The sequence below is a fragment of the Rhinopithecus bieti genome, unplaced genomic scaffold (genome assembly GCF_001698545.2).
Source record: "Rhinopithecus bieti isolate Rb0 unplaced genomic scaffold, ASM169854v2 scaffold_6776, whole genome shotgun sequence".
Taxonomy (NCBI): domain Eukaryota; kingdom Metazoa; phylum Chordata; class Mammalia; order Primates; family Cercopithecidae; genus Rhinopithecus; species Rhinopithecus bieti.
In genome coordinates, this window is record NW_016805299.1 from 1,685,707 (window position 1) to 1,698,573 (window position 12,867).

The following is a 12,867-nucleotide window of genomic DNA, read 5'->3' on the forward strand; positions in this document are numbered from 1 at the left end:
AGTGTAAAATATTTTGGTTTAAATTAATTAAAATTTTATTTATAAAAATAACTCTTTATTTTAAAATTAAAGAAAATAACTTCACCTGTTTCATCTTTTTTTTTTTTTAAGAGCCAGAGTCTCACTCTGTCACCCAGGCTGGAGTGCAGTGGCACGATCATAGCTCACTTCAGCCTAGAACTCCTGACCTCAAGCAATCCTCCCACCTCAGCATCCCAGGTAGCTGGGACTACAGGTATGCACCATCATGCCCAGCTTCATTTATATATTTATCTTTTTTGTTTGTTTTTTGAGACAGGGTCTCCTTCCGTCGCCCAGGCTGGAGTGCAGTGGCACAATCTTGGCAAACTGCAACCTCCACTTCTGGGGCTCCCGTGATCCTCCCACCTCAGCCTCTCCAGTAGCTGGGACTACAAGCACTTGCCACCATGCCTGGCTAATTTTTGTATTATTTTTTTTTTTTTTGTAGAGACAAGGTTTTGACATGTTGCCCAGGCTGGTCTCAAACGCGTGAGCCCAAGCCATCTGCCCACCTCGTCCTCCCAAAGTGCTAGGATTACAGGGGTGAGTCACACACCCTGCCTATTTATTTACTTTTCATAGAGATGGGGGGGGGGGGGTCTTGCTTTGTTGCCCAGGCTGGTCTCGAACTCCTGGGCTCAAGTAATCCTTTCACCTTAGCCTCCCAAAGTGTTGTGATTACAGGCAGGAGCCGTCTCACCTGGCCAGTAATGTATTTCACTCCATGAGCAACTCATGAATTAGGAACTGTTATAATCCTCCTTCTGCAGGGGAGGAAAGAGGCTCGGAGAGGTTAAATGACGACTCAGAGTCCCTCAGAGCTAGGCTTTAAGTTCCCCTGAGCCAGGCAGCTGGCTGTGCAGGACAAGTTGGCAGCCCCGCCTTAAGGAGAGTGGTACCCTCTTTCCTCCAGGCATTTATGTTTTATTTTTATTTTTGAGTCAGAGCCTCACTCTGTCGCCCAGGCTGGAGTACAGTCATGCGATCTCGGCTCACTGTAACCTCTGCCTCCTGGGTTCAAGCAATCCTCCTACCTCAGCCTCCTGAGTAGCTGGGATTACAGGCACACGCCACCACACACAGCTAATTTTTGTATTTTTGGTAGAGACGGGGTTTCACCATGTTGGCCAGGCTGGTCTTAAACTCCTGGCCTCAAGTGATCTGCCCGCCTCGGCCTCCCAAAGTGCTGGGATTACAGGCGTGCGCCACCGCTCTCGGCCAAGTGCATTTTTTTGTAACCCCCCGTGCAGGTTGCTTTGAGATTGGGCAGCTTCCTGCTGGGAACAGCATTCTCAAGTGCAGACTGAACAGGGAACATGCTATGCGCTGCCCCTTTGTGGCTCTGGGGTTCTCCTGCTTACTCTCCTTGCTGCCTGCAGCCACCTCTTGGTGACTTTCCCTTTTCAGGGAGCCAGAGGAACCAAGGAGGATGGGGCCTGACTCCTGCCCCCAGCATGTAAACTCATTAACTGCTGCGTCCTCAGGCAGTTAGGTGGCTGAGTATTTGAGTCTGGGATGGCAGGTGGATTTGGTTGGAGAGGGAATGACAGAGGTTGGGCAGGAGCCTCCAGAGAGTCTAAAGAGATAGGTACACAAGCAGAAAGTTCCAGCCCCCCGCCTGCCCTTCCCCCACACTCAGGGGACAAAGCTGAATTAACTCAAGGTCAGGAATGGCATTTGCATTCTTGAGAGTTACTGCAAATAAGAGCTGTAGTCATGGTGAGTGGTTAAGGCAATGGACTAGAGAATCACTGAGAAAAAAACGAACAGTGGCCAGGCGCGGTGGCTCACGCTTGTAATCCCAGCACTTTGGGAGACCGAAGTGGGCGGATCACTTGAGGTCAGGAGTTCGAGACCAGCCTGGCCAACATGGTGAAAACCTGTCTCTACTAAAAATACAAAAAATTAGCCAGGCTTGTCAGTGGGCATCTATAATCCCAGCTACTCAGAAAGGCTGAGGCAGGAGAATCGCTTGAACCCAGGAGGTGGAGGTTGCAGTGAGCTGAGATCATGACACTACACTGCAGCCTGGGTGACAGAGAGAAACTCGGTCTCAAAAAAAAAAAGAAAAAGAAAAAGAAAAGAAAAGAAACGGCCGAACGTGGCGGCTCACACCTGTAATCCCAGCACTTTGGGAGGCCGAGGCAGGTGGATCACCTGAAGTCAGGAGTTCCAGATCAGCCTGGCCAACATGGTGAAACCCCATCTCTACTGAAAATACAAAAATTAGCTGGGTGGGGTGGTGCACACCTGTCATCCCAGCTATTCGGGAGGCTGAGGCAGGAGGCTAGCTTGAACCCGGGAGGCGGAGGTTGCAGTGAGCAGAGATCATGCCGCTGCACTCCAGCCTGGGTGATAGAGTAAGACTCCATCTCAAAAAAATTTGAAAATTAAAAATTAGAAAATGAACAGTTATGTTTAGTAAGTGCAGTATGTAGGCCAAGATAACTACTAAGTATGTCCTAACAACTTAGCAGCTGCTTGGAAAAAATAATGCACATAAATTTAAAATATATATATATATATTTTTGTTGTTGTTGTTGTTGTTTTCACTCATTCTTAACTTCCTGTAAGGATGTACTAACGGTAGACGTGTGCTGTTTGTTGGGCTGTCCACAGCTACTCAAACCTTGAAATTAGATTGGTCGCTATCACTCTCATTTCCTGTTACACAGTAACTTTTGCATGGCTCTTGCTTTTGATCATGACGACTGCCATACACTCAGCTTCACAAAATCATGTCATTGTGGAAAGGAAGGTTTCTCCATCTAACATTCAAATGTAACTGTCCTGAGCTGGTAGTTTGCAAGGTGTCCGACAGATGTCGCTGTGTTTCCTTAGCAAATTCTTTAAAATCGTCCACTGTGTCCCGGGGCAGGGTAGATATTCAATAAATGGTGGCTGTGAGTTTTATCACAATTCTCTCCTACTGGGTGAGCAGCTGTTTGCAAGGCTAAAATTCTGGCAAGGCACAGGCTTCCCCTTGGTCTTAGCAGCCAGCACAAGACGAGTGTCCCTTCAGCCAATCTCAGAGCTCTTTGGCAATTCAACTGACCCTTGTGCTTCAGTCCAGACAATGCCCCAGGCCCACGTGTGTTCAGACTTGGACTGTTCTCCTTCCCACCCCTGCTATCTTTTCAACTTTATGGACAGTCCATGCAATTTTCTCATCCATTTTCTCATTTAACATCTAACAGCGGCCGGGCGCGGTGGCTCAAGCCTGTAATCCCAGCACTTTGGGAGGCTGAGGCGGGTGGATCATGAGGTCAGGAGATCAAGACCATCCTGGCTAACATGGTGAAACCCCGTCTCTACTAAAATACAAAAAACTAGCCGGGCGAGGTGGCGGGCGCCTGTAGTCCCAGCTACTCGGGAGGCTGAGGCGGGAGAATGGCGTGAACCCGGGAGGCGGAGCTTGCAGTGAGCTGAGATCGCACCACTGCACTCCAGCCTGGGTGACTGAGCGAGACTCCATCTCAAAAAAAAAAAACAAACAAACATCTAACAGCTTCTTGATATCCCCATTTTACAGATAAGGAAGCCAAGGCTTTAAGAGGATAGGGAACCTAATCAGCTAAGGCAGAGTTAGGATTTGAACCCAGATCCCCATGATACCAGAATCTAAGCCTTGACTAAATATGTGTTACTATTACTTTTGTTGTTGTTGTTGTTGTTGTTCTGGGTAACTCCAACCCTCTGCCCATTGGCCTTGTCACCTCGGTGCTCATTTTGCAGATGAAGAGACTAAGGTTCCGTGGGGCTGGAGCACAGCGGTTAGGAACAGACTCTAGAGCCAGAGTACCTGGGTTTGAGCCTAGTTCTGCCATTTACCAGCCATATGACCTTGGGCAGCTTGCTTCTCTGCCTTAGTTTCCTCTTCTTTGGGTTGTTAGGAGAATGAATGAGGTAACATCCATAGTGTCCAACACCCTGCAAGCGGCCAGGTGTGATGGATCACATCTGCAATTCCAACACTTTGGGAGGCTGAAGCAGGTGAATCATTTGCGGTCAGGAGTTCAAGACCAGCCTGGCCAACATGGCGAAACCTCATCTCTACCAAAAATATAAAAATTAGCCGGGTGTGGTGGCACATGACTGTAACCCAAGCTACTGGGGAGGCTGAGGCAGAAAAATCGCTTGAACCCGGGACACAGAGGTTGCAGTGAGCCAAGATTGCGCCACTGCACTCCAGCCTGGGTGACAGAGCGAGACCCTGCCTCAAAAAATAAAAATAAAAAATGAACAGTGCCCAGCACCCGGAAAGCATTCCGTATGACTGAACAATCGCTGTTATGTGATTACCAGTATGAGGCCCCCACTCCTCTTAGCCAAACTGAGTTCTCTCCTCTTGTAAAAACTTCTGCGTATGAAGTCACCCATTCCATTTGACCCTTTAGCCCTCATCCTGGTATTCAAGGGCATGGACAACTCAACCCCACTCTCTAAGGCAGCCTTACCTTCCCATTCCTTTCTCGGGCATAGAGAGCCTTCTCACCACCTGCCCTTACTCCCTGCCCGCTTTTGTCAGCCTGTACTGTGTTGAAGCTCCCAGGAGAGAAAACTGCAGTCATCTCTTTCCGCTGTGTTCAGTGATGTCAATTTGGCCCAGCTGGGGGTATTCGCATCATGGAAACAGATCATCAGATTTGGTGTATGTTTGTTTTATTTTGCTTTCTCAGCCGGTTGTTCAACACTAGCCAACACCCCATGGATGCTATTCCTTCTGCCCGAAACACCTCCCCATTGCCAACGAGCTCTAAAGTCTAAAGACCTGGGTCTGCATTTCCCAAAGGCAAGAATCTGGTATCACCTGCATATTGTTTTCCCATATTTGAGCACCACTGCCTGTAGCATTATTTACTTAGCAGTTTTGCTCCTGTCAACTGACTTTTTTAAAATTAAACTTATTTTAAAAAGAAAAGTTTTGGTCGGGCGCGGTGGCTCATGCCTGTAATTTCAGCACTTTGGGAGGCCGAGGTGGGCAGATCACCTGAGGTCAGGAGTTCAAGACCAGCCTGACCAACATGGAGAAACCATGTCTCTACTAAAACTACAAAATTAGCTGGGCGTGATGGCACATGGCTGTAATCCTGGCTACTCAGGAGGCTGTGGCAGGAGAATCGCTTGAACCCGGGAGGCAGAGGTTGCGGTGAGCCGAGATCACACCACTGCACTCCAGCCTGGGCAACGAGCAAAACTCCATCTCAAAAAAAAAAAAAGAAAAAGAAAAACTTTACATAATTTTAATACACAAAAGAACAGTATCCTGGCCAGGCACAGTGGCTCGCGCCTGTAATCTCAGCAATTTGGGAGGCCAGGCAGGAGGATCACTTGAGGCCAGGGGTTCAAGACCAGCCTGGCCAACACGGTAAGACCCCCCATCCCTATTAAAAATACAAAAATTAGCCAGGCATGGTGGCAAGTGCCTGTAATCCCAACTACTCGGGTGGCTGAGGAACAAAAATCGCCTGAATCCGGGAGGTGGAGGTTGCAGTGAGCCGAGATCGTGCCACCGCACTTCAGCCTGGGTGACGGAGTGAGACTCTGTCTCAAAAAAAGAAAAAGAAAACCAGTATCCTTTGCCATAAATAGCAAGCAATCATTAAAACATGGAAATGAAGCGTTCACACTTATTCTTGTTTCACACTAAGGCCCTAAGCCTAAGGAGGGTTTTTCTATGTTAAAAGGAAATTAGGCAGTGTTCAGAGGGGTGTTAAAGATAGACTAGCAACTAACCAAAACTTTCTCCCCGATGTGAGCACTTGAGAAGGCACTAAAAAGAGAATGTTCTCCCTACGTGTACCATATCACCTACAATTACCTCGTGTACCACTATTTTGCAAATGCCGGAGGTGAGAGTAAATTTCGATGCCTTAGCCTAGCACTCAAAGCCCTCCTCGGTTTGAATCTTTCCGGCCTCATCTTGCACAGCCCCTCCATACCCAGGCCTCACCCACTCTATTTGTCATCTCTAGAACATACCCGGAAGTGTCTCACCTCTGTGCCTTTGTACAAGCTGCTGTCTCTACCTGGAAACCTCCATTTGTCAAGCTGCTGCTGTCTTTAAGATCTTCCTTGTCAGAATCTCCTGCTGTCCTCTTCTGCCACCCACAGCAATGTGAGCCTTCACTGGCTGGCCTTTCCTACTCACTGGAGCCATCAGAATGCCCTGGACCAGGGATTGGAAATACAGATTCCTGAGTCTACACTCAAAAAATTTTTACTTTCTTTTTTTTTCCATTTTTTTTTAATTTTAGAGATGGAGTCTTGCTATGTTCCCCAGGCTGGTCTTGAACTCCTGGGCTCAAGCAATCCTCCCATCTTAGCCTCCCAAAGTGCTGGGATTACAGGCATGAGCCACAGCACCCAGCCCCAAAGATTTTGATTTAGTAGGTCTGGGATGTCGCCCTAAATGGGCCAGCTCCTTGAATCACAGGGCAGAGAGCTGAATATTATTCTCTGTTAAAACAAAACAAAAAATGTGTATGAAATGTATTTGAGAAAGATGTGGAGGGACATACTCCAAACTGTCAACATAGGTTGCTTTTAGCAGGGAGGGATACACAAAAATAAAAATGAAAGCAAAGGAGAGGAAAATAATTAAAAGAGCCGTCTGTGAAACATTTCATGTACAATGAAGTGATACAGTGTATATTTTTATATCAGAATGAACCACAGCAGACCTTATGGAAAGATGGCCTCCCAAGCTGTATCTATAATTATCTCTAGGTGGTAAATTTCAGGTGACTTTTACTTTCCTCTTTATTCTTTTCTATATTACTTGAATCTTCATTTTTTTACTATTTTATTTTATTTTATTTTATTTTTATTTTATTTTTGAAATAAAGTCTTGCTCTGTCACCCAGGCTACAGTGCAGTGGTGTGATCTCAGCTCACACAACCTCCACCTCCTGGGTTCAAGCGATTCTCCTGCCTCAGCCTCCCAAGTAGCTGGGATTACAGGTGCCTGCCACTACACCTGGCTCATTTTTGTATTTTTAGTAGAGACGGGGTTTTGCCATGTTGGCCAGGCTGGTCTTGAACTCCTGACCTCAAGTGATCCACCCACCTAAGCTTCCCAGTATTTTTATCTTTTTTTGAGACAGGGTCTTGTTCTATTGCCAAGGCTGGAGTAAGGTGGCACAATCACAGCTTACTGCAGTCCTGACCTCCTGGGCTCAAGTGATCCTCCTACCTCAGCCTCCTGAGTAGCTGGGACTACAGGCATGTGCCACCATGCCCAGCTATTTTTTTTTTTTTTTGTAGAGATGGGCGTCTCGCCATGTTGCCCAGTCTGGTCTCAAGCTCCTGGGCTCAGGTCATCCTCCCACCTAGGCCTTCTAAAGTGTTAGGATTACAGGCATGAGCCCTGAACCTTTTAACATGAACATTTATTATTTATATCTGGAACAAAACAAAGAAATTTTATGGGTGATACTGCGCTCAAAAAAAAAAAAAATTTTTTTTTTTGGGGAAAATCCCAAAAAAAAAAAAAAAAAAAAAAAAAAAAAGAGGCCGAGCATGGTGGCTCATGCCTGTAATCCTAGCACTTTGGGAGGCTGAGGCAGCTGGATCACTTGAGGCCAGGAGTTCAAGACCAACCTGGCCAATGTAGTGAAACCCCACCTCTATTAAAAACACAAAAATGGGCCAGATGCGGTGGCTCACACCTGTAATCCCAGCACTTTGGGAGGCCGAGGCGAGTGAATCACAAGGTCAAGAGATCAAGACCATCCTGGCAAACATGGAGAAACCCCATCTCTACTAAAAATACAAAAATTAGCTGGGCATGGTGGCACATGCCTGTAGTCCCAGCTACTAGAGAAGCTGAGGCAGCGGAATCACTTGAACCCAGGAGGCAGAGGTTGCAGTGAGCCGAGATTGCACCACTGCACTCCAGCCTGGGTGACAGAATGAGACTCTGTCTCAAAAAAAAAAAAAAAAAAAAAAAAAATTAGCCAAGTGTGGTGGCACATGCCTGCAATCCCAACTACTTGGGAGGCTGAGGCAGAATAATTGCTTGAACCTGGGAGGTGGAGGTTTCAGTGAGCCAAGATCGCACCACTGCACTCCAGCCTGGGCAACAGAGCAAGACTCCATCTCACAGAATAAAAAGCCAAAAAAAACTCTCGACAGTTCTGTTCCATGCCTGAGGTGTTTGTCTCAGGATCCCCGCCCAGCTGTGGGCCACAGATGGCAAAAACCAAGGTCTGTCTATTACTGGGCATCCAGGGCTTCATAATCTCTACCACCTACACGCCTGGCACTCCACACATTGTGCATGCCCCAGAAATGCTTGCCCAACGGACCCCAATCCACAATTTCTGAATGCATTTCTCATGACTTGCTGAAGGTGTCTTGTCAATCCAATTAGACTGTAAACTCTGGGAGTGCAGGGACAACGTTGACCTTCCTATTACTCCCCTCGCCCCTGCCCAGCTCTGGTCTGGGCACACAGTGACCCTCAAGGGCAGCATAAAGACTTGAGGCAAGAAAAACACGTGTCGAAGGAAAAGGCTGGATCCTGGAAGCTCCTCTGTTTGCTGCCATCCTCTTCTTCAACAGCAAAGGACATGCTAGTTCCATGCAGCAAAAGTTTCCAAACACGTTAGCCTAAGAATTTCAAGTCGTGCAAAAAATAAATAAATTCTCAGAGTCACAGGGTTAAAAAAAATCAGATTCCAGGGCCCCACCCTTGTTGTTCCTGAGTCAGACCCCCCGTCAAACTGCCAGAGAATCTCTTCTTTGAACAAACACTTCAGGCAACTTTCCCAGGATAAAGCAAGTTTCAGAAACTCTCACACAGCCTCTTGGGTATCTCAGATATGGCTCTTGTCCTCGAGATGTTTACAAATGAAAACAAGAAATCTGGTTCCAACAAGCAAAAGCCCAGAGAGATCTCAAATACAAAGATGCAAATCAAAATCAGTAGAGAAACAAATTAGCCAGAAAGGTGTACTTCAGTCGCAGGGCTGGCTGAGGTCACTGCCTGCAAAGCTGGCTGTCGGAAGTTCTGCAGTATACCAACTGAATGACCTTGAACAAGTCCCATCTCCACTCTGAGCCTCCGTTTCTGCATCTGCAGAGTGGGGCTATGTGGGCCTAACTCACAACGAGATAAAATGCAACTGTGAATATAGTAAGCCGGCATGTGATTAAATGTTAGTTTTCATCCTAAGAAAAATAGCTAATATTTCTGAGCACTTACTGCCAAGCCTTGTGCTAACATTCACTTGCTCCTTTTAACTCCCACAGCAACCCCATGAGGCAGGATCTGTTATCCCCATTTCACAGATGAGGAAATTAAGGCACAGAAAGGTTAAAAAAAAAAACGTACTCAGGCCAGGTGTGGTGGATCACCCCTGTAATCCCAGCACTTTGGGAGGTGGAGGCTGGAGGATCGCTTGAGGCCAGGAGTTTGAGACCAGCCTGGGCAACATAGCAAGACCCTGTCTCTTTTTAAAAATGTTAAAGCTGAGTGCAGTGGCTCACGCCTGTAATCCCAGCACTTTGAGAGGCTGAGGCAGGTGCACTTTTGAGCCCAGGAATTCAAGACCAAACTGGGCAACATAGTGAGACCCTGTCTCTTAAAAAAAAAAAAAATCAGCTGGGCGTGGTGGTGCATGCCTGTGATCCCAACTACTCAGGAGGCTGAGGTGGGAGGATCACTTGAGCCCAGGAGTTTGAGGTTGCAGTGAGCTGTGATTGTGCCATTGCACTCCAACCTGCACGACAGAAAAAGGTCTGTCTTTAAAAAAAGAAAGAAAAGAAAAGAAAAAAGAGTACCCAATGTCTCCCAACTAGGAAATGGCAGAGCTGGGATTAGAGCCCAGAAAACCTATCCTGTAGCCCCAGGAGGAAATAGCCTCATGGGAGAAAAACCACCAGGTGTTTAGGGCTCATGAAAATTATACATTGGCTGCTTTGGGAAAAGTGGCCCTCTCAGCTGAGCAGGACCCAAAACAGCAAAAGGGCCAAGGTCAGCCCACCTGCCCTAAGGTGTGGTCCCAGCTGGGATTCCTAGCCCTGCGAGTTTTCCCAGATTGGCCAGCACACATCTGAACCCCTCAGATCAGGAAGTGCCAATGCCTGGGTCTTGCTAAAGCCATTTACTGTTGACAGAAGTCCCACCGATGGCCAAGTGCCAGTTAGTCACGGCCTCAGTGCAAGACCTCATCCCTCCCAGAAAACCATGGCTCTGGACTCTACCCACTGAAAACAGGGCTTTTGTGGGAATGCAACGGGACAAGAAGAAAAACATGCTGAACCTGGTCTCCATGGGACCTGATGTGCGAGTCACATTCTTCACATCCCTGGCTTGGAGCCTCTCCGCTCACAAGTTATTGATAATTGAAAAAATAAAACAACATGGGATCGTATTTCTGGGCAGACAGATGTCAGAGCCTGGGACACTGTTGTTTCTGGGGAGGGGAAGGAACCGAGAGACCCAAGAAGAGGGTGGACAAGCCAGGCGCGGTGGCTCAGCCCTGTAATCCCAGCACTTTGGGAGGCCAAGGCGGGCAGACACTTGAGGTCAGGAGTTCGAGATCAGCCTGGCCAACATGGTGAAACCCTGTCTCTACTAAAAGTATAAAAATTAGCCAGGCGTGGTGGCAGGTGCCTGTAATCCCAGCCACTCAGGAGTCTGAAGCAGGAGAATCACTTGAACCTGGAGACAGAGACTGCAGTAACCAGAGATCGTGCCATTGCACTCCAGCCTGGGCAACAGAGCAAAACTCCATCTCAAAGAAAAAAATAAAATTAAAGGACTGTGAGTGGGAGCAGATGTAGGGAGAGGCAAGGGATGGAGTATCAGGGGGTGGGAGAAGCGTTGGGCTGGTAACTGTGAGGCCTTCCCTCATGTCCTCCTGTTCCTGGGCTCTCTGCTAATCAAACCCAATCACCGGGCAGAGGCACGGGAGACCCCTGCGCACGGAGCAGGGTGGAGACAGGAGGAGCGATGGCAGAAGAGGCCAGACCACCACCCGATAGATGTGGGTAACTATTCAAAACTCAGATCATCTGAACAGAAAAAGGTAAATGCTACGAGCTCAAAACTTCAAGGTTCTTTGCATCAGTGCCGTTTCTTTTTTTTTCCTGAAGTTATTTCAAGCTGGGTTTCTACCACTTGCAACCCAAGAGTCTTGCCGAACAGAGACGGAAACATGGAAGATTTCATTGAAGTGGAAACCTGGCATTATAATTGCCCAATGCTTGTAAAATTCAGGCCGGTGCGGTGGCTCAAGCCTGTAATCCCAACACTTCGGGAGGCCGAGGCAGGCAGATTGCCTGCGCCCAGAAGTTCAAGACCAGCCTGGGCAACATTGCAAGACCCTGTCTCTGTTAAAATTTTTTTATTTAAAGCTGACTGAGGTGGCTTGCACCTGTAATGCCAACTCTGGGAGGCTGAAGCAGGTTAATTGCTTGAGCCCAGGAGGTCAAGACCAAACTGGGCAACATAGTGAGACCCCATCTCTTTAAAAAAAGAGAAGAAAAGAAAATCAGCGGGGAGTGTTGGCACATGCCAGTGGTCCCAGCTGTTCAGGAGGCTGAGGTGGAAGAATCACCTGAACCCAGGAAGGTCAAGGCTGCAGCAAGCTGTGAAAGTGCCACTGCACTCCAGCCTGGACAACAGAGCAAGACCCTGTCTCAAAATAAGTAAGTAGGCTGGGCGAAGTGGCTCACGCCCATAATCCTAGCACTTTGGGAGGTCGAGGCGGGCAGATCATTTGGGGTCAGGCGTTCGAGACCAGTTTGGCCAACATGGTGAAACCCTGTCTCTACTAAAAATACAAAAAAATTAGCTGGGTGTGGTGGCGGGTATCTGTAATCCCAGCTACTTGGGGAGGCTGGGGCAGGAGAATTACTTGAACCCAGGAGATGAGATCACACCACTGCACTCCAGCCTGGTTGACAGTGCGAGACTCCATCTCAAAACAAACAAACAAAAAAATTGGCCAGGCACAATGCCTCACGCCTGTAATCCTAGCACTTTGGGAGGCTGAGGTGGGTGGATCATCTGAGGTCAGGAGTTCTAGACCAACCTGGCCAACGTGGTGGAATCCCATCTCTACTAAAAAAATACAAAAATTAGCTGGGCGTGATGGCACGTGCCTGTAATCCCTGCTACTCGGGAGGCTGAGGCTGGAGAATCACTTGAACCCAGGAGGCAGAGGTTGCGGTGAGCCGAGATCGCACCACTGCCCTCCAGCCTGGGTAACAGAGTGAGACTCCATCTCAAAAAAAAAGAAAAAGAAAATTAATTAATTTAGCTTAATTCAGCTGCTTCACCTTTGCCTACAAGGGTCTGGGCCCCCCTGTCCACTCCATGATCACCTTTTTCCACTGTCCCCTGCACTGCACAGCAGGTCACCTGCAGCTCCTCCCATACCCACAGCCCCTTCCTGCCTGGGCCCTTCGCCCGTGCAATTCCTCCTGCCTGAACCCCTCTCCTAGCTCTTCCTCCCATCAGCACCTCCTTTTCATCCCTTCCCTATCCTGTGGTCTGAATGTTTGTGTCCTGCCAAAGTTCATATGTAGAATCCTAGCCCCCCAGGGGGTGGCATTAAGAGGTGGGGCTTTTGGGGGACAGGATTCGTTTTCTTATCAAAGAGGCCCAAGGGAGCTTGTTGGACCCTTCCACCAGGTGAGGGCCCCGCAAAAAGGTGCCCTTGCCGGAGATCCCAGACTCTATGAGAAATAAATATTGTTTATAAGTAACCCAGTTTATATTTTTGGGGGTATTTTTTGTTAGTTTGTTTATTTTTTTCAAGACAGAGTCTCGCTCTGTGGTCCAGGCAACCTTGGCTCACTACAACCTCCGCCTCCCAGGTTCAAGCAATTCTC